At 38.2% G+C, this 19,391-nt stretch overlaps 1 long non-coding RNA gene across 1 annotated transcript; it reads left to right on the forward strand.

Moving 5' to 3' along the window:
* The first annotated feature begins 17,744 nt into the window (after window positions 1-17,744).
* On the forward strand, window positions 17,745-18,883 carry LOC143604412 (uncharacterized). Its single transcript, XR_013148284.1, has 3 exons — window positions 17,745-17,858; window positions 18,392-18,503; window positions 18,610-18,883. It is a non-coding gene; the product is annotated as an uncharacterized LOC143604412 (long non-coding RNA).
* Window positions 18,884-19,391: the final 508 nt, after the last annotated feature.

Genomic DNA, 19,391 nt, shown 5'->3' on the forward strand with positions numbered 1-19,391 from the left:
CTCGAACACTTAATCTTTTGTAACTTTGACACGTGTCTGCATGTTCGAACATTTGCACCCAATCTGCTCATGAGGATCCTTATTGAACACTAAATTATTATCACCTCGAACCCAGCCAATAACCATTTTCCCAAAATTTGAACACATGAGCCCTAAATTCTTGGATCCGAAACTGAACTCATTCAACATGAAATTAAGCATTGAAATCAGTCTATATCACCACGAAATCATCATTCTAACACCAAATTATCATCAATCTCATCAAACACTCAGATCTAGAACATCGATATAAACGAGTTCGACCGAAAACGAACCGAAATCAGTAGATCTGGACGAAACTGAATATATAAACATGAAATTGATGTTAAATCTCCGAACTAATCATCAACCCAAACATCAATCCACATCTATAATCCTTCAATCATCAAAGTTCATTCAAATCCATGTAAAAACCCATAAAAACATCAACGAACTTCAAGTTTAACGTCCATGGCGGATTCAAGAGCGAAATGACTCAAGTTCAGCGGTTAAGCTGAACGATTCGGTAACCTCGCTCTGATACCAATTGTGAGAACCGAGCCCCGGTGCGGAAGCGTGAATAATCGGTATTAACGGTGGAGCTCGGATCCTGGTTAAGATCGTAACACGTATTCACTCTTGAACGATAATAATGGACGGATGTGGAGAGATCATTTCGATTAACAATAATCAATAAATTATGATGAAAAATTGTATGTAATCGAAACACAATAGATAGATGTAGAATTATGATTTCATTAACCGAATGATTGTCATGAAGAACACTCATACATACATTCATACATACAAAGGAACGGCCACCCGGGGAGATCTCTTCCCCGGGGGCAAACTCTCCTAATACAATAATAAATCTCACAATGCACACATGACCTAAACAAATGACCTAAATCATCTATTTATACTAGTCTTGTGCCTTGGTCTTTACTCCACCGCCACTTGGATAAGACCAAAGGAATAAAACATAATATAATATTTCACCCGTCAAATGCTTCAATTACTCGTTATAATATCTTGTTGTCTGTTGGTTCCCGGACGGATCTTACACGGGATATCGCTATATACGCAGGTGCGGAATCCCTGCGTAGGTAGTTACGAGCGTAGAATACGTAAGACAATCACACGCGATACAAACGAACACGTTATATATTATAACCTGTAACACGTCTATTACAGACTCGATCTCTCGTCTACTGACTTACTGAAATACACTTGATTAAACAAAACTCTAACTCACCAACTCGTTTCACGTAAACCCGTAGGTTACTTAAATACACGACAACTTCGCCTCAGGCGAAGTTGTCTGTAACTTCGCTCATTGAACAAGTTCGCCTAGGCGAACTTGTCAACAACTTCGCTTGTTCAACAAGTTCGCCTAAGCGAACTTGTTGACAACTTCGCTTACATACAAAATCATAAACTAAAACATAATTACATTACAGACTCGATTACAAACGCTAGACTATGAACTACTGACATTTATGTACCAACAGACTCCCCCTTGGCAGTAGCTTCATATCTTGATCTTCAAAGCTTGAGTCTTGTAATCTTTCGTCTTCTCTCTTCATCTCTTTAAGCATGCACTCCCTGTCTAACACATACAGAAACCAACTTCTGGTACTTCTTAGCTTCCTCTTTCCAAGCAGGAATGTAGAAAATCTTCTTAGTGTGTAGTACCTGCAAGTCAGCTTGAGACAGATTGACCAAGTGCATAGGATCATACACTCTCATGATCTCTTGCTCATCTTCATCCTCCATGACCGCTTCAGCAGTTTCACAATCCACGTACCACCACTTCAAGTCTTTCAAGACGTTCTTGGGCATCACCTTCATCGGCACTTCTTTTAAATGACGGACTGGTTTATACTTCATAACCATCCATGGTTTGCCGTCTGCCCTCATCCCTCTATCTTTGTCTTCTACTAACTTCCCTTTCTGAGGCTTCAGAAGTTCAAACTTTTTGTCTCTAATGGCCTCCTTCCAAACAATTTTCCCAATTACTCTCGCCATATTATCATCACTTCTGTTTATCAGCCCCAGTCTCGCTAAGTCTTTCACCTCACACTCCGGTAAGGTATTCAGGGATCTCAACATCTTCTTGAAGTACTGAATGCCGTCGTAACGTTTGATCACAAATAACTTCAACTCCTCATCATACAACCAGCATATGATTCCCTTCTTTGATTCTGCATATCCCTTTATATTATACAACTTTTTGAACATCGTCGGTACTGCTGGCTTCTTCGTCTTTACAAACCACTGAACGCAGCCTTCCTTCCAGTTTGGCTGTTCTTCCCACTCAGTGTTGTCAACCACAGCATCTTCACATATAGTCGACTGTTCAACCACAGGGATCTCATGCTCTACATTTTCTTCAACAATTTCTCCTTCTTCTACCACATTCTCAACAACAATTTCTGCACCAATCTTTTCAATCTCATCGATTGGCAGAACATCATCTTCATTCATCAACTCATCATCCTCTAACATATCGTCTATCTCTTTTAGTGCATCAATCATATCATCAACCACATCCACATCATCACCAACATCTACCACATCATCACCAGATGCAGACTCCCCCTCAGCTGTGGAAGCCCCAAGAGCTATAGAAGTTCTTGGCAACTCACCACCTGCACCTTCCGGTGCATTGGGATCATCGTCTTGATCGTTTCGGCGCTTGGTCCTCAACTCATCTCCTCTACAGCTCATCTCCCCCTGAGATGCCAAGAACACCTTCAAGGCATCTATAATTTTCCCGTGCTCAGCCAGGAGGGATGCCTGCAGTTGATTTGCTTCCACTAGGCTTTGTATAGTTTTGGACTGCTCAGCTACAATCCGCTCTAGTGAAGCTATCCGTTCCGAGTCAGAACTGGGCGTGTCCGCAGGTGGTACCGTACCCGATAACCCTGCAGTAGTGGTGACCGTAGACTCGACAAATCGTGCTACTACCACCGATGGAGTACGCGTTTGAGGTGGTAGAGACACAATTGCTGGAGTCGACGTCTGGACGGCTGTGATCGGTGGAATGTCAGCCGATGATGTAGCCACTACGGGAACAACCGTAGCGCTTGTACTCGATACCTGCACAGAGGTAGGAACAAAGGACATACCAGACAAGGCAGGTGGAGCAAAACGTACCAACCGTGAAGTCTCTCCAGCTCCTACACCCATACCTGTCGTTTCCCTACGTGAACGCTTTCTCACCAACTGCACAGCTTCTTCTTCATCATCTTCCTCGTCGTCGTCATCAACAATTCGCTTTTGTTTACCAACCGTTCTCTCACGCGTTACCATCATCCGTCTAGCCTCTTCCATCACATCATCAAAATCAGCCAGTGGACCCGAGACTTGAATATTCTCTTGAGGATCAACTCGGTCCATATCAAACATTCCGTGGCCTCCCAACATAGCATCAAGATCAATCTCAGCAGCTGACACAGCAGCAGATACAGCAGGCGCAGCTGATACAGCCTGGGGTGCTGCCGCCTGTTGTGGTCTTGGGTCTCTGAACTCGTCCCCTACCGCAGGCACATACTCCGGGTTTATAAGATACCCAAAGAGCGGAGTATGCCTGGGACGCAGCTCAGGCTTGCTTCGTGCGCTGGACGTGCGACACTGTGCAAAGATACGTTTTGTCACACTTTCCACGTATCGAATAGGGCGTCGTTGAGGCAGCGTCGGAGCCACATGATTGAAAATCATCTGTAGGAATCGAGGATACATTGTAAACCGCTCACGCGCCACAGCCCTTCGTTGCCTGTCGATCTCGTAAAAGATCATCTGGCTGAACGAATACCTTTTATTGTAAGTCAATGCAGTCATAGCAGACTGCATTGTCGCACCCATTCCATCAGTGCCTGCCTTCCGTCCTGACATACATACGATCATGACGTGCATAAGGAAGCGCCACTGATCTAAAAGGAATCCCTTCCTTCGTTGTGTGTCCCCTAAGAGACCCGAATACCCCATCCTGAGGAACGCCCCATCACGGAATGGTGCAACAAACTCCGTTGGGTCATCCCTTGTCTCTTCACCAAACTGCAACGCCACCCGTATATGTTCAGAAGAAAACTGAACAACTTGACCATATACGGTGGCTCGCATAACCGGGGGCTCAACCCGGCAATCGTACTCTACCGTCTGCCAAAAGTCTTCAATAGTCGGCAGCGAAATAGGCAGGGTAGTGGTTATTGCATGATATATCCTTGAGCGAAGGAGAAAAGTAATTATCTCCCTATAGTCCTCCACGCCCTTTGCATCTGGGTCAAGTGTTATGAACTGGTAATGGGCTGGAAAGAATTGTCTTTGATCATCACCGTTATCACCTGCACCTCCTGCACCTCCAACAGCAGCCATATCTGCAATAAACGAACCAAGTTAGATAAACGATTAAGTTGTACACAAGTTCGCTTGATTACCAGGAGCGAAGTTGTGATCAAACCTGTATAGGCGAAGTTAAAGGTTAGGCGAAGTTGGGAACAACTTCGCTTCATCTTTAAGTTCGTCTAATTAATTTTAAGTAAAAAGTTCTGGGCGAAGTTAGTGATAACTTCGCCTTTTCACAACATCGCCTCAGGCGAAGATAAGGGTTAGGCGAACTTAAGCCTTAGGCGAAGTTGCGGATAACTTCGCCTCAGGCGAAATTAATCGTCAGGCGAAGTTGAGGATAACTTCGCCGAAACCCTAACTTCGCCTGAACTGAATCGGCGACTGTTAGGATTCTAACAGTCGGAATCCGATGATTCGGCTAAGTTTGACGATGAAGAACTCAATAACACTTGGTATTAAGGTTATGTGGACGAAAAGTTTGTCCATGAACACGTAATACAAGCTTGTAAATTTCGGTTTTGAAAGGTCACCGGACCGAGGTCACGAAACCGTTCAAAAACGACCTATGAAAAGCACCACTGTCTTTGGATATTTTGGTTAATCGATAACACACACCGTGAATCTAAGAATGAAACTGAGAAAAAGGATCGAAACGGAAACGAATCAAGTTCGCCGGAATATATATATCTTCGCCGGAATTTGCGGATATGTTCGCTTGATTTTCTGTGAATAGTGTGACCTTTGAACATCCTTATATAGAGGCGGAGTTGTACAGGCGAAGTTACGGATAACTTCGCCTAGGCGAAGTTATTCACAACTTCGCCTGTTCGACAACATCGCCTAAAATTTCAAAATTTAACCCTTAAGTTTTTAACAGTTGTCAAATAAGTTAAAAATTGTCCTTTAAGAAATAACTAACATGATCAATTCTAAGTAACCAGTTAAAAAATCATAAAACTATCTAAGTACAAAAACGTAAAAAATTTAAAGTATAAGGGATCAAATTTCAGTCTCGATAGGGACTGCTACGTTTTAGAAAAGATCCGAACAGGAATCATACTAGCTACGTGACTGTCACATAGATTCGTGTTTAGCTGTATTATGACATATAGAGAAAGGTTGTAAGCAGGTATAACTTAAAGTGGTTTTCATCGTTTCTGTGATACGAGTTAGATTCAATTAAGCCTCAAAATTTAAGTGGGCAACAACTCAGAAATATTGATGCCTCCTATCTATCCTCAAAGCGTATTTGGCTTTCCCCAAGTCACCCCGAATTGACTTTGACCCATAGTGTCTGATTAACTTGTAAGTATTCTTTGTCTGCTTCCCGTACTCATTCTTACTCCATGATTGAGAAGTCTCGATATCTTGAACTCTCGAATGTTACAATAACTTCATAAGTACTAAATTTTTTTTTTTTTTTTCAACAAACATACATATAGACTTCAGAGTACTAAACAACTGCAAGTCCCGAATTTGGATCACTGCAGTGTCTTGAAACGCCTTCTTCACGGGAATCAGAACACTTACGGGCTCGTGTATGACTGGGTAATCACTTTTCTGCCTATCATTTGGAAAGATATACATGAAGACACGCAACATAAAATCAAGTAAAATTTAATTTGTATCACATCTACTTTTACGCACCATAAAAAGTTACCATGACATGCAATGATTGTCCTAAAGCCTTTTAAGCATAATAACTTCACTAGTTAAGCACACAAAGTTAGTATATCTATCATTTTCCATGGTTGGATCAATTTTCAGTATAACATAGCTAACTAACTTCTTACGAAGTAACAGACTTGAAAAGTAATTTCATTTCCCCAAAAAAAAAAAAATTTTACTTCAATCGCCCCGATCACCTCAAAGTCTTCAGGTAAACGGCAATCCTGAAGATCCAATGGATCAACTGGACCGACCACATACAAGTATGTGTCCTTCTAACTAAGTATGACCGACTAATTTTCAGCGACAGAAAGAAAACACATCATAACCGCCCCGGTCACTTTCAGTCATCTGGTTAATGGCGACCCTCATTCTCTACAAGTAGAAACGAGGACCAAAACATATCCGAGGATATGTCCATCAAACTGAGGTAACCGACTAATTTTAAGCAATAGTGATTTTTTTTTTTTAAGTAAACAAAAAAAATGGTTACTCGGGATTGATCATCCCGTTCAGCTCAATTAGGTTTTGAAATATGGATTTATCAAACGCTTTTGTAAATAAATCAGCGAAATTTTCTAGCGTATCGACCTTTTCGATCTTAATCAGTTTCTTCTCAGCACAATCCCGTATGAAATGATGACGAATGTCAATATGTTTAGTTTTACTATGTTTCACGGGATTGTTAATTACTGAGATGGCAGCAGTGTTATCAATTAAAATAGGAGTGAGTAAGAAATTCAGACCATAGTCGCGCAATTGTTGCTGAATCCACAAAACCTGAGAGCAGCAGTTGGATGCTACCATATATTCAGCTTCGCACATTGAGATTGCGACTGATGTCTGTTTCTTGCACTGCCAGGAAACTAATCTTCCACCGAGAAACTGACATCCTCCTGTTGTCGACTTCCGACTCTGATTGCACCCTCCATAATCAGAATCCGTATAAGCAACCAGTTCCACGTCTCCTCCCTTCGGGTACCACAACCCTAGCTTCGGCTTGCCTTTGAGATACCTCAAAATCCTCTTCACACCCTTCATGTGAGATTCCTTTGGGTTTGCCTGAAAACGAGCACAAAGACAAACAGAAAACATTATATCAGGCCTAGAAGCAGTCAAATACATCAAAGAACCTATTATAGCCCGATACAGAGTTGGGTCCACATCTGCGTCACCGTCTATTTCAGCTCCCAACTTGTGGTTGACGCAAATTGGAGTGTCAAATGGAGAAGAGTCCTCCATCTTGAAGCGCTTGAGGACATCATGAACATATTTTGTTTGATGAATGAACATCCCATCATTCTTTTGATCAACCTGCAATCCTAAAAAGAATGTTAGTTCACCCATAGCACTCATCTCAAATCTTTTCTTCATGACTGCCTCAAAATCCTGACACATGGAGACTCTTGATGCAGCAAATATGATGTCATCCACGTAGACTTGAATTAGCAGGAAGTCACTTCCATCTCTCTTCACAAACAGTGTGCTGTCAATCAAACCCCTTTCAAAACCATTCTCTAGCAAGTAGTCCGATAACGTTGAATACCAGGCACGAGGTGCCTGATGTAATCCATACAGCGCCTTGCTCAACTTGTATACATGATCAGGAAAGTCTGGGTCAGGAAAACCCGGAGGTTGCTCAACATACACAACCTCATCAACTTTCCCATTGAGGAACGCACTCTTCACGTCCAACTGAAACACTTTCATCTTCTTAAAAGCTGCAAATGCCAAAAACAATCTTATCGCTTCCAACCTGGCCACCGGAGCGAACACTTCATTATAATCTATCCCCTCTTGCTGATTAAATCCTTTAACGACCAGCCTCACCTTGTTTCTTATAATAATCCCCTTTTCATCTCTCTTGCACTTAAACACCCATTTTGTGCCTATAGCATGCACATTCCTTGGTTTTTCAACCAAAGTCCAAACTTCCATCTTCTTAAATTGAGCCAACTCTTCTTGCATGGCCTCGACCCACGAGCTGTCCTTAAGAGCCATTTGATAATTTTTCGGTTCAATCTGGCTAATAAAGCATGAGTACAAACATTCGTTCATTATACCCGTTTCCTTAATGCTTGTATAAACACAGGTGTGCTCATTCAAGCTACTTCTGGTTTGTACACCGGAGGACACATCACCTATAACATTTTCCAAAGGGTGATCTTTGTGAATTCTCGTGGTCGGAACAGCACCGACATGCAGATTATCTTCTAAATTAGTAGAGAGCTCATCAATGGTTGTTTCTGGCTGAGAGTGAAAAGGATTGATAAACTCTTTTTCAGGAGAGACAGCAGGGGAATCGATAGAATTTGATGAGGAAGGTTGACAATCATCAAATAGCTGTTTATGTGCCAAATTTTCCTCCTCATCTAGAATCATCTTCGTAGCAACACGTTCTTCTTCTTCTGTACAAAACAAATCAGGTATGTTAAAAGACTTAAAGAGCCTATCATAGTCGAAAATCCCAGGAGGTCCGATGCTCGGTCTTGGCGATCTGTAACTCGTAATGTCGGTGTTACATACCACCTCAACCTTGCCGTTCATTGTATTAAAGACACGCCTGTTGGGAGTCCCAACTTCATAGCCGAACAAGATTCCTTCAGCGGCTGCTTCACCAAACTTTGAATGTGCCTTTAAAATTGAACACGGGGACCCGAAAGCTTCAAGTCCACACAAATTGGGCTTTCTCCCATGCATAAGCTCGTAGCATGTTTTATTAAGTCTTTTTACCGTTAAAACTCTATTCAGTACATAGCAAGCTGTAGAAACAGCTTCAGCCCAGAACACCACCGGAAGCTTCGAATCAGCCAGCATAGTCCTGGCTCCTTCAATTAAAGTTCTATTCTTCCTTTCAGCAACTCCATTCTGTTGCGGAGTATACGGAGCGCTGAATTGGTGTTCAATCCCTCTTGACAGACAGAAGATCTCCATTTCAAAATTTTTAAACTCGGAACCATTGTCACTTCTGATGAACTTCACTCGTTTATTCATAATGTTCTCAACTTTGGTAATCAGATTCTTCACCAGTTGAGCCGATTCGTCCTTCGATTTCAGGAAGTATACCCACGAGTATCGTGAGTAGTCATCAGTGATCACCAAGCAATAAGTTGTACCACCTAGACTTCTTACATTCACAGGACCGAAGAGATCCATGTGAAGCAGCTCTAGTGTACTGGCAACTGAGTTTACTTTCTTGGTGAGATGGGACTTCTTGTGCTGCTTTCCCTTTTTGCACGCAAGACATTTGTCTTCAAAATTGAAACTTTTTAAGGGAACACCCAACACAAGTCCATGTCTGACAATATGGTTCATCTTTCGAAGATGAATGTGCCCCATTCTCCTGTGCGACAGTTCAGATTCCGATTCGCTTGCTTTCGTCAAAAGACACGATTCTTCCGTTGACATTTCAGTTGAACTTAAATCCATCATATACATATTTCGATCACGTGGAGCCTTCATTACTATCCACTCCTCTGGTATTTGAAAACCAGGCTTCAACACAATCGCATCAGTCTTCGTGAAGTGTACGGTATAATCTTTATCACAAATCTGCGACACACTCAGCAGATTGTGCTTCAGTTCTTCAACAAAGTTCACATTTTCTAACGTCATTTTCCCGTTAGTTACCGTACCCCTTCCAGTTATTTTGCCTCCACTCTCACCGGCAAAACTGACTCTTGCCCCTTGAACAGGTTTTAAATCTTGTAACAAATCCTTGTTACCAGTCATGTGCCGGGAACAGTCGTTGTCCACAACCCAAAGATTCTTGGACGCCATGTTCAACTGTTCCTGCACAAACAAAAGAGATTATTAAAATTTGGGGACCCAAGACCTCTTGGTCTTGGGTCGATTAACCTTCTTAACAGAACTCACACACCTTGGCTGACCAAAGTTAGTATTAGAAAAATTTCCACGAGTCCTAACAGGATACCTCCTTGGAGACTGATAGTGAGGCCAACCAAACCGACGAACATTAAGAGAATCAAAAGAATTATAGCATTTGGTTTGGTTATTAGTAGTGTAAAAACGAGATGTGTTTCTTTGAAAACCTGTATTAGCTCTCAAATTTGAATGGTTTTCATTTTTAACATTTAAACGATTACCAAAAACCTTAGTCTCAGTTTTCGATGGCCTCACCTCTCTGAAACGCTGCTTCAGAGGGCAATCAGCAACAAGGTGCCCTGTTTGATTACATCTAAAACAACACCTATATTCAGCTTTCCTTTCAGCAGATGTTTTAGATGTGGAGGCAGTATTACCAACCGTACATCTCACATAAGGTGGGACATATGGGTTGAGTGGAGTACTCCTTTTAGTTGATTTAACTTTTTCTCCACTAGTGGGTAATACTTCCTTCTCTTTTGTCTTACCCGACTCGGATGACTTATCCGAATCAGATGAGACTGGACTCGTAATAGAAATTTTAACTTTTGAGACAGGCAAACTTGTTTCGCCTTTACTAACTTCCGGTACTTTACCAGTTTCCTTAGCAGGACCTGTCTGATCAGCTACAAAATTAACAGATTCATGAACACTAGGATTGAAAGTATAATTATGGTTTTAAGGTGGTGGAACCTCATGGTAACCAATTCCTCCCCTCTTAGGTGAGGAACCTTGATCACTAACGAGGTGATCAAGAATAGCAGAGGAATTCCGGAATTGCTCCAGTTTCCTATTTAGTTCCACCACTTTTACCTGGTGATCAGCAATCTGTTTTTCTTTCTCAGCGATTAACTTGGTTTTCTCTTCTAAAACCTCGTAGCTTAGATCGATCACATCAATTTTCTCAGCTAATTTTGTTTTTAAACTTTTAACGTCTTTTTCACAAGCTTTAATTTTTATTTTATAATTATTTTCTCTTGTTTTTGTGAAGTGATGATCTTCTTTCAAGGTTTTAAATTCGGCATCCAACTTAACATACTGATCAGTAATTGTAGCAAGCTGTTCAGACAAGTTCTCACATTTAGTACAGATAGGTTTAGTACATACCTCGGAGTTCTGGTCATTAGCCATAAAAGCTTTTTCATTTTCAGCAGCTTTCATACATTCTTCAGCTGCAACCTTCGCCATGTGTGCTTGCTCAAAGAGTTCTCCAGAGAACATGTTCCAGTTGTATTCACCAGCATCAGACATCATGGCATTATCCCCATTGTTATTTCCACTTTGTTGTGTAGTCCTCCCCTGACTACGTTCTACCCGTGCATTAGTGCACTCCTTTGCAAAGTGTCCATTTCGTTGACAATTGTAACACCTCACCCTTGACTTATCAAATCCTGGCTTTCCACCTACGAACTTTCTGCCAGTCTTTTTCATGAAACGCTTCACTCTTCTGACTATCATTGCCATCTGCCATTGCAGATCCATCTCTTCCAGATCATCAGGATCAATCTGGTCATTGTCTTCTTCCAAAACAGCAGGGTCCACAATCTTCCCTTGTATGTAGTTCTCGTAAGAAGCAATAAAAGATGCATAGAGTGTAAACTGCTCTTCAGCAGATTTGACACTCATTGGCATCTTAGTGTAGTTATTGCTTGAAGCACTGGGAGAGAAACTACTCTTGGATGCTTGAGGTTTCGAAGCACTTGATCCTCCAGCAACGAAGCAAACATCACCGTTCATGTTTACCGATACATTTCCTTCATGAGAAGAGTTAGAACCTGACTCTCCTTTGGAGTAGTAAGCAGCAGATTCAGACTTTGAACTAGAGCCTGAGTTAACTTTGGCACCATACATACTAGGGTCTTGAACCTGATCCGTTGGTGTTTCTTTACGAACCATTTTAAGCTCAAAGGTTCTGAGCTTGTTTACTGCTGTCTCCAAGTCAAAATTAGGAAAGTCTTTGTCTTCCCTCATTAGAACAGTGTACATTTCCCACTTCGGTGGGAGAGCATCGAGAAGCTTCTCAACTATTTCCTCCTCTCTGTACGCAATTGAATAGTTGTTCAGCTCTGTCATTAGATGATAGTATCGGGTGATAATATCATCGAGCGATTCGTTCTTCAAATACTTGAAAACAGAGAACTGGGTCTTTAACAGCTTAATCTTCGAGGCACGAATACCCACGTTCCCTTCGAATCTATTCTCAAGAGCATCCCAAAGCTCTCGTGCAGAAGTGTACTTCCGGAATGTATGGAGAATCTCTTGAGGAAGAGCCATAGTAATTGCAGCATGGGCCTTGCTCTCGGCCTCATACATCTTCTTCTCTTCTTCCTCCATCTTGTTGTACTTCTTTATCACATCCCGACCTTCGTATTCCATTGTCGGTGGAATATATCCATCCTGGATGCACACCCACATCTTTGCATCCTGGTATTTAATATACTGAATGAATCTATCTTTCCACGCTACAAAGTCTGTTCCTTTCATCAACCTTGGGGCCTTAGTAGCCGACCCCGCTTCAACTTCCATTTTGACTAACTCTGAGATGTTAATCGGCGACATCTTCTTGAAAACACGAAAAACCCGAAAAAAAACAAAAATTCTTCCAAACAGTACTATAGGCGAAGTTAAGGATAACTTCGCTTAAGTGTTAACTTCGCTGGAAAATCTGTAAATTCGCGTAACTTGGCGAAGTTGAGAATAACTTCGCTTAGGTTAAGCGAACTTATGAGGTAAGCGAAGTTGAGAATAACTTCGCTTAGGCGAACTTATGAGGTAGGCGAAGTTGTGGATAACTTCGCTTAACCTTATATCTTCGCCGAAACCCTACTTCCAGTGACGGCAACTTCGCCTGAAGAACAACAACTTCGCCCGAAGAACACTGAAAATATTCAGATCTGTTTTCGACGATTTAGCAGTTTCCGGTCGGTGTAACGGCTTGAATATGACTGTATAAGGTGAGTAAAACACAATATCAACGAAAACACGTCCCGCGAATAGGTCAAACGAGACGTTTTCTACACCCGCGTGAAATCCCGAACCACACAATCGAGCCGAAGCTCTGATACCAATTGTTGGTTCCCGGACGGATCTTACACGGGATATCGCTATATACGCAGGTGCGGAATCCCTGCGTAGGTAGTTACGAGCGTAGAATACGTAAGACAATCACACGCGATACAAACGAACACGTTATATATTATAACCTGTAACACGTCTATTACAGACTTGATCTCTCGTCTACTGACTTACTGAAATACACTTGATTAAACAAAACTCTAACTCACCAACTCGTTTCACGTAAACCCGTAGGTTACTTAAATACACGACAACTTCGCCTCAGGCGAAGTTGTCTGTAACTTCGCTCATTGAACAAGTTCGCCTAGGCGAACTTGTCAACAACTTCGCTTGTTCAACAAGTTCGCCTAAGCGAACTTGTTGACAACTTCGCTTACATACAAAATCATAAACTAAAACATAATTACATTACAGACTCGATTACAAACGCTAGACTATGAACTACTGGCATTTATGTACCAACATTGTCTTTCTTTAATTTCTTATTATAAACGAGTAACGATTCGATGCGTCGGTCTAAAATATAATACCCAACAGATTAGAATTGTTATCTTTAAAAACATGAACAACATGTCCAATTATGTCTGGAAGACATGGGATTAAAGAATTAGAATTACAAAAAATGTTGATAAATAAAAATAAATAAACTACTTAAATAATACCTATAGTTGCTTTCAACGAGATCTCTTTATCAATAACTGACTTGAATGAGTAAAACTTAAAACCGAATGTAGGACCATCAAACTGGCTACAAGAATTAACATGGGTACTGGAGTTTAACACTAACTTATTAGGGCAGTCGATAACCTTGTAATTAGACGCATTAGATCCAAGGCTAGGGTTAACTATAGTTAGTGTAGCATTCTCGTTTAAATAACGTTTAAAACGGAATATATCTTGTTTAAATACTGTAGACTGCATTCGGTTACCCTGGATTTTTAAAAAAACAAACAACAAATTTTGAAATAATAACAAAAGGGACAAAAAATAATAAACATAAATGGTAAAACTAAACATTACCGATTCATCCATAAAAACCATCTCAATCAAGAAATCTTCATTAGGTTTAATGTTATCCTTGACACTCCAAACCTTCAACAATTTGACCTTAATGGTAGATGGAGTAGATCTAATAACATCAATCTCGTGAAACATAGTAAACTTCTGGGACTCCATTGACCTTAAGAAATAAGAACACAATGAATTAGTAACGTATAATGAATGAAAAATGTGAAAGATAAATAAAAAAATATTAAAAGAAAACTGACATTAACTTGTATGAAGAAAAACAATGGAGGTTATAATTGTTCTAGGTGATTAGAAAGCTTAAGAAATGAACGAATATATAGTGTAAATTATTGAGTTATTTATGTTAAATTGAATATAAATAGAAAAGATTTCGAATAATGGGAAAATATAATTCTTGACATGATATAACAATTCAAGGACATAATTATTTTGACTAATGTGTTTTGGACTAAATTTAAACTTGATTTCACATATATTGTTTAAATCAAATAAAATATATTAAATAATATGTAAAATTTGAATTGCATAGAATAATATAAGTTTAAACATTTAGAACCAGAATTAATGTAATTTGAATCAGTTTTGACTAACTTATGATGTTTCGTGGAATTGATTTTAGGAATTAATGTCCTTGAATTATTAGTTAGAAAAAAAAAGGAAACATGTTAAATAGGAAACAATTCATTTTTTACGGTATATTAAACGAATACAAAGGAAACCTGTTAGTCAAACAATTAATATTCATATTTATTATAAATTAAAATTATAATTCAAATCATATACCAAAAATATATAGAGATACAATAGATACATTCTATAACCTGATTTACTTATTTATAATTGGTAAAGTTGTTAGTCCGTATTATGTATTATTATTTATAGATTAAGAACATTTAATTTTAAATAAATTATTATGATTTGAATTATGAATTTATTATTTATAGATTAAATTTGAAAAAAGAGTAATAATTTTAACTTAATTTTAATTTAATTTTTATTTCGTTATAATTACAAATTAGGAAATACTTAATTGAGGAAAGTCAATGTATAATATTATTTTATTAGGGTTTAAATTCTATAATTAGAATTTTATTATAGATGGTAGTGACAAAAATTAGGAAATATTTAATTGAGGATAGTCAATGTATAAAAAACGAAAACAAATACTATTAACATATATGAAATTGAAATATTGTAATATATGAATAAATTAAATCTATACATGAATGTTTAATAAAAATACAAATACTTCGGTCTTCATCAATAGTGATATTAGTATAGATGATTCGAACAACCTGAAATAATAAAAATGAGAATTAATCATTATATTGTGGATTTTTAAAAAATAATTATAAACGGAAAATTTAAATCGTGTTACCGGAAAAACGATATTGTCAGAATAGCCATGGTATACCGGAAAAGCGATAATAGTATAGATGAGTCGAACAATAACCTGAAATAATAAAAATGAAAATTAATAATTATATTAAGAACTTTTAAACAATAATTAAAAAACAAAAAATTAAAAAGGTGTTACCGGGAAAACGATATTGTCATATGACCATGGTATACCGGAAAAGCGATATTAGTATAGATGAGTCGAACAATATCCTGAAATAATAAATTAGACAATTAATATATATATTATGGAGTTTTAAACAATAATTAAAAAGAAGGAAAATTTAAAAGGTGTTACCGGAAAAACGATATTGTAAGAATGACCATGGTATACCGGAAAAGAGAAAGAGACTTCTATTAATCATGAAAGTTCATATTTTGATTAATTAACAAAGTTAAATGAAGTATTTAAACAAATATAAAAAAATCATCGTTATAAACATGATAGGAAAAATAAACCGGCAACACTTACCGGAAAAACTTAAAACGTCCACATATCACCTTCATGACCGTGTATCATGTCACCAACCTAAACTGATTTTTTTGAAATCAGTTATATCTGAAAATAAACATATAAAACTTATAAGAAAGAATAACCGGAAAAAATAATAAGGTTGCCGGAAATTAATTTATTGTAGTTTACCTTGGATTGGAAATATTAAGCAGAAATAAGAGGCTAAGAGCGACCATTAAGGTTTGTGAAAAGTGTAAGCAGAAGAATTTAGACTTAAATACAGTATTTGAATTTACGAGTTAATGGGTTAATGGATAATGAAGACCACCGAGAAATTAAGCTAATATGGGTTAATGGGTTAAATGTGGTTTAATTCCTGAGTTGGAATGATTAAGTAAGGAAATGGATGACATGGAGGTGAGATGGCATCCTATGTGGACACCCTAGAATGGTGCCATGTGGAAATTGTGTCCTACTTTAATAGTATGTGTAGATTATTACTATTATTATTATTATATTTATAATTTATTAAAAGAAGATTACTAAAATACCCTTAATATGTTGGTATTATTACTAAAATACCAACGGTCAACGGACGGTCAACTGACGGTAGGAGTCAGAAGAACTCGCCGGAGAAACATAGGGACACAAAGTTCGCAAAATCTTTTTCAGGGGTTAACCCATCTCGCGACGATATAAACCAGGGAGACAAAATGCAGATTTCTCAAAAGTTTAAAATAAAAACACTTATTTAAACTTTCATTTTGTATGAGAAAACCGTCGTTTATGTTTATAAACTTTAGTCATTAGACCAAGTGTACTATGATACCACCCCATGCCACGTCACTTAGCTGGGGCATTAAACATCGTAGCTTGTAGGGCGCTAAAGCCTAAAGGCGTAAAGGGGCTTGTTAGTTTGCTTTCATTTTTTTAAAGAAAAATCAAAATGCACAAAGTTGTTTGATTTATTTCATGAATATTATGATATAAGCTCTAATGAAAAAACGAGTTGGTTTCAAAATAAAGTGAAGAGGGGAAACAATGCCCCATGGTCTTTAGCAATATAACCGAAACCAATTTTTATTAATAATTATAATTCATGATTATACTATATTCTATTAATAGTTATAAGAAATAACAAAGTCAAGTAGCTATTTCAAGACAAATAAATTCTTTATTTTAAATATACAAATAAACAAAACAAATAAAGTTAGATACAAGTTATTTTTGTTAGTAACTACGAAATCAAGAGATCAAAAATAAAGAACTAAGAGGTGATATTATAGTATGTCCAACAGAAAAAAGAAATACGAATTTAAACATTTTTTTATAATTTTTTTAAGCATACGAACATGATTCTAAATACTTTTACAAAACAACTATACAGTATTATATTGACATTTTGCAAAATTTAAACTATATATGAAAAAGGGGAGGTAGTGAAATTCCTGACCACTGCAATATGTCCACAAGTCCATTGATAACATCAATTTTTGGAAAAACGACTTTTTTGCGTGTTAGACCATCTCACTTTTTGAATTTAAAGAACCTCGTTGTCTCACTTTTTGGGTGTTCGTTATGTTTGCTCTCAGAGTTAGTTTATCGTTCCACAGGAAAATCATACTGTCAGCTGGCACCTGATTTGTGTAACACTGTAAAATGAACACCCGGATGGGGTTCGTGGAGTTGTAATTGTTTTTTCGTTATATTTTAAACTTTTAATTATTACATTCTCAACTGACGCAAGCAAAGCAAGTTCCTCTAATTGCTGTGTCTGTCAGTTTTCTCCGGTACGCTGCTTCATCGCCGACACGCCTTTTTGCGTCAATTGTTATTATTATTATTAATAATTTCGTTCGTGTTACAATAGGATTGAAAATCAATTCAGCGAAGAGAGGATGACGAATACTAGTGATTGTATGGAATCAAGTGACTGGAATAATAAGAATCAATTGCAACGGAAAACCATCGTCAACAAGTTGTATGTACTTTATTATATTATTCTCTCATTTCTTCTTATTCTTTTTTGCTTTCAGAATTTGCTGGTTATTATGCTTTTATTTTGTATAATTATGTGCTTTCATGAAATTTTTGATAAATATTTGTGTTATTTTGTGTGACATGTGTACTTTATTATAGTGGTGTGCACGGTTCGGTTATTAACCTCAACAATTGGTTTTCGCTCAATTGGTCGGTTTATTCGGTGTTCTGTTCGGTTAATAACTAAATTCAAATTTTGGGCTAAAATTTTTAACTTTGAAGTACATGAAATGGATGGATAAATACATGAAATGGAGCTATACATACATGAAGGGGTGGCATAAAACATGAAATACATGAAACGGAGATATAAAAGCTAGAAATATATGACAATATGAATGTTCAGTTCGGTTAACCAAGGGTGCGAAAAATAATCAATAGCCACTTTTCGGTTAATTCGGATTTGGCTAGTTTTGGTTCGGTTTCGTTGGTTTTCGGTTCAGTTATTGCTCACCCCTACTTTATTATGTGTAGAATGGATACCTTGAAGAGGCATCTCCCATTCACCGAATACGAGAGACTAAAGGAACTTAAGAAAATAGCTGAGAGGGTTGAAAAGGAGATTTATACCGCTGCCACAAGCCAGGTTTTGTAGTTTTTGGACCTTTTGGTTATTGCCTTTTTACTTTTATGGAATGACGATTTGCAATTCTTAAGGACAAGTGATAATATGTAGTTTATTTTGTTTGCAGTCGGAGTATACACGGAAGATATGCTTCATGATGTTGACTATGGAGACTAGATTAGAACTTCCTATACGCTCAAACTCTGCCGCTTTACATAATAGCGTAAACCCCTCGGTATCCTTAGATTCGACAGCAAATAGCGGAGGTTGGCGAGAGGAAGTGTATCAAAAGGTAAGCGGAAGCGTGTCCAAAAGTTCTGTAAATTATCTTACATTTTTTTAAAAGTGCATGAGGTTTTTACATTGCTTTTGAGTTGAACAAAAGAATTACCATAGTTAAAATGTGCTGTAAATATTTGTGATACTATATATCGATAAAATGTCAAGGGCGTATATAAATTTTTTGGGTGTAACCGCTGTCATTCTTTTTTATACTAGATTTTTTGCGATTTTTTTTTGTTTTGAAGTTTTGACTTAAAACGAGAGGAAACTAAAGGGGAATCACAAAAAAATGCTGACATCTTTGCGTGGACACCAGCTGACATGACTGGTGTTCCTCGAAGTAAGGCGGAGCATAAGCTCAAATGTGACCCGGCTTTTCCGCCAGTCATACAAAAGCGTCGCGTAATGGGTGCGGAATAGGCTAACGCGTGTAGAACCCAAGTCAAGGAACTCCTTGACGCAGGCATCGTACGCGTTAGTAAATATCAAACATGGGTTGCAAATCCCGTCATGGTACCGAAATCCAACAAACAATGGCGCATGTGCATAGACTTCAAAGACCTAAACAAAGCATGCCCCAAGGTTTGTTACCCGTTACCCGAAATTGACCTTAAGGTAGATTCGTTG

Source organism: Bidens hawaiensis, unplaced genomic scaffold (genome assembly GCF_021521415.1).
Source record: "Bidens hawaiensis isolate Kalapana, Puna unplaced genomic scaffold, B.hawaiensis_p1.1 tig00065073_1, whole genome shotgun sequence".
Lineage (NCBI taxonomy): Eukaryota > Viridiplantae > Streptophyta > Magnoliopsida > Asterales > Asteraceae > Bidens > Bidens hawaiensis.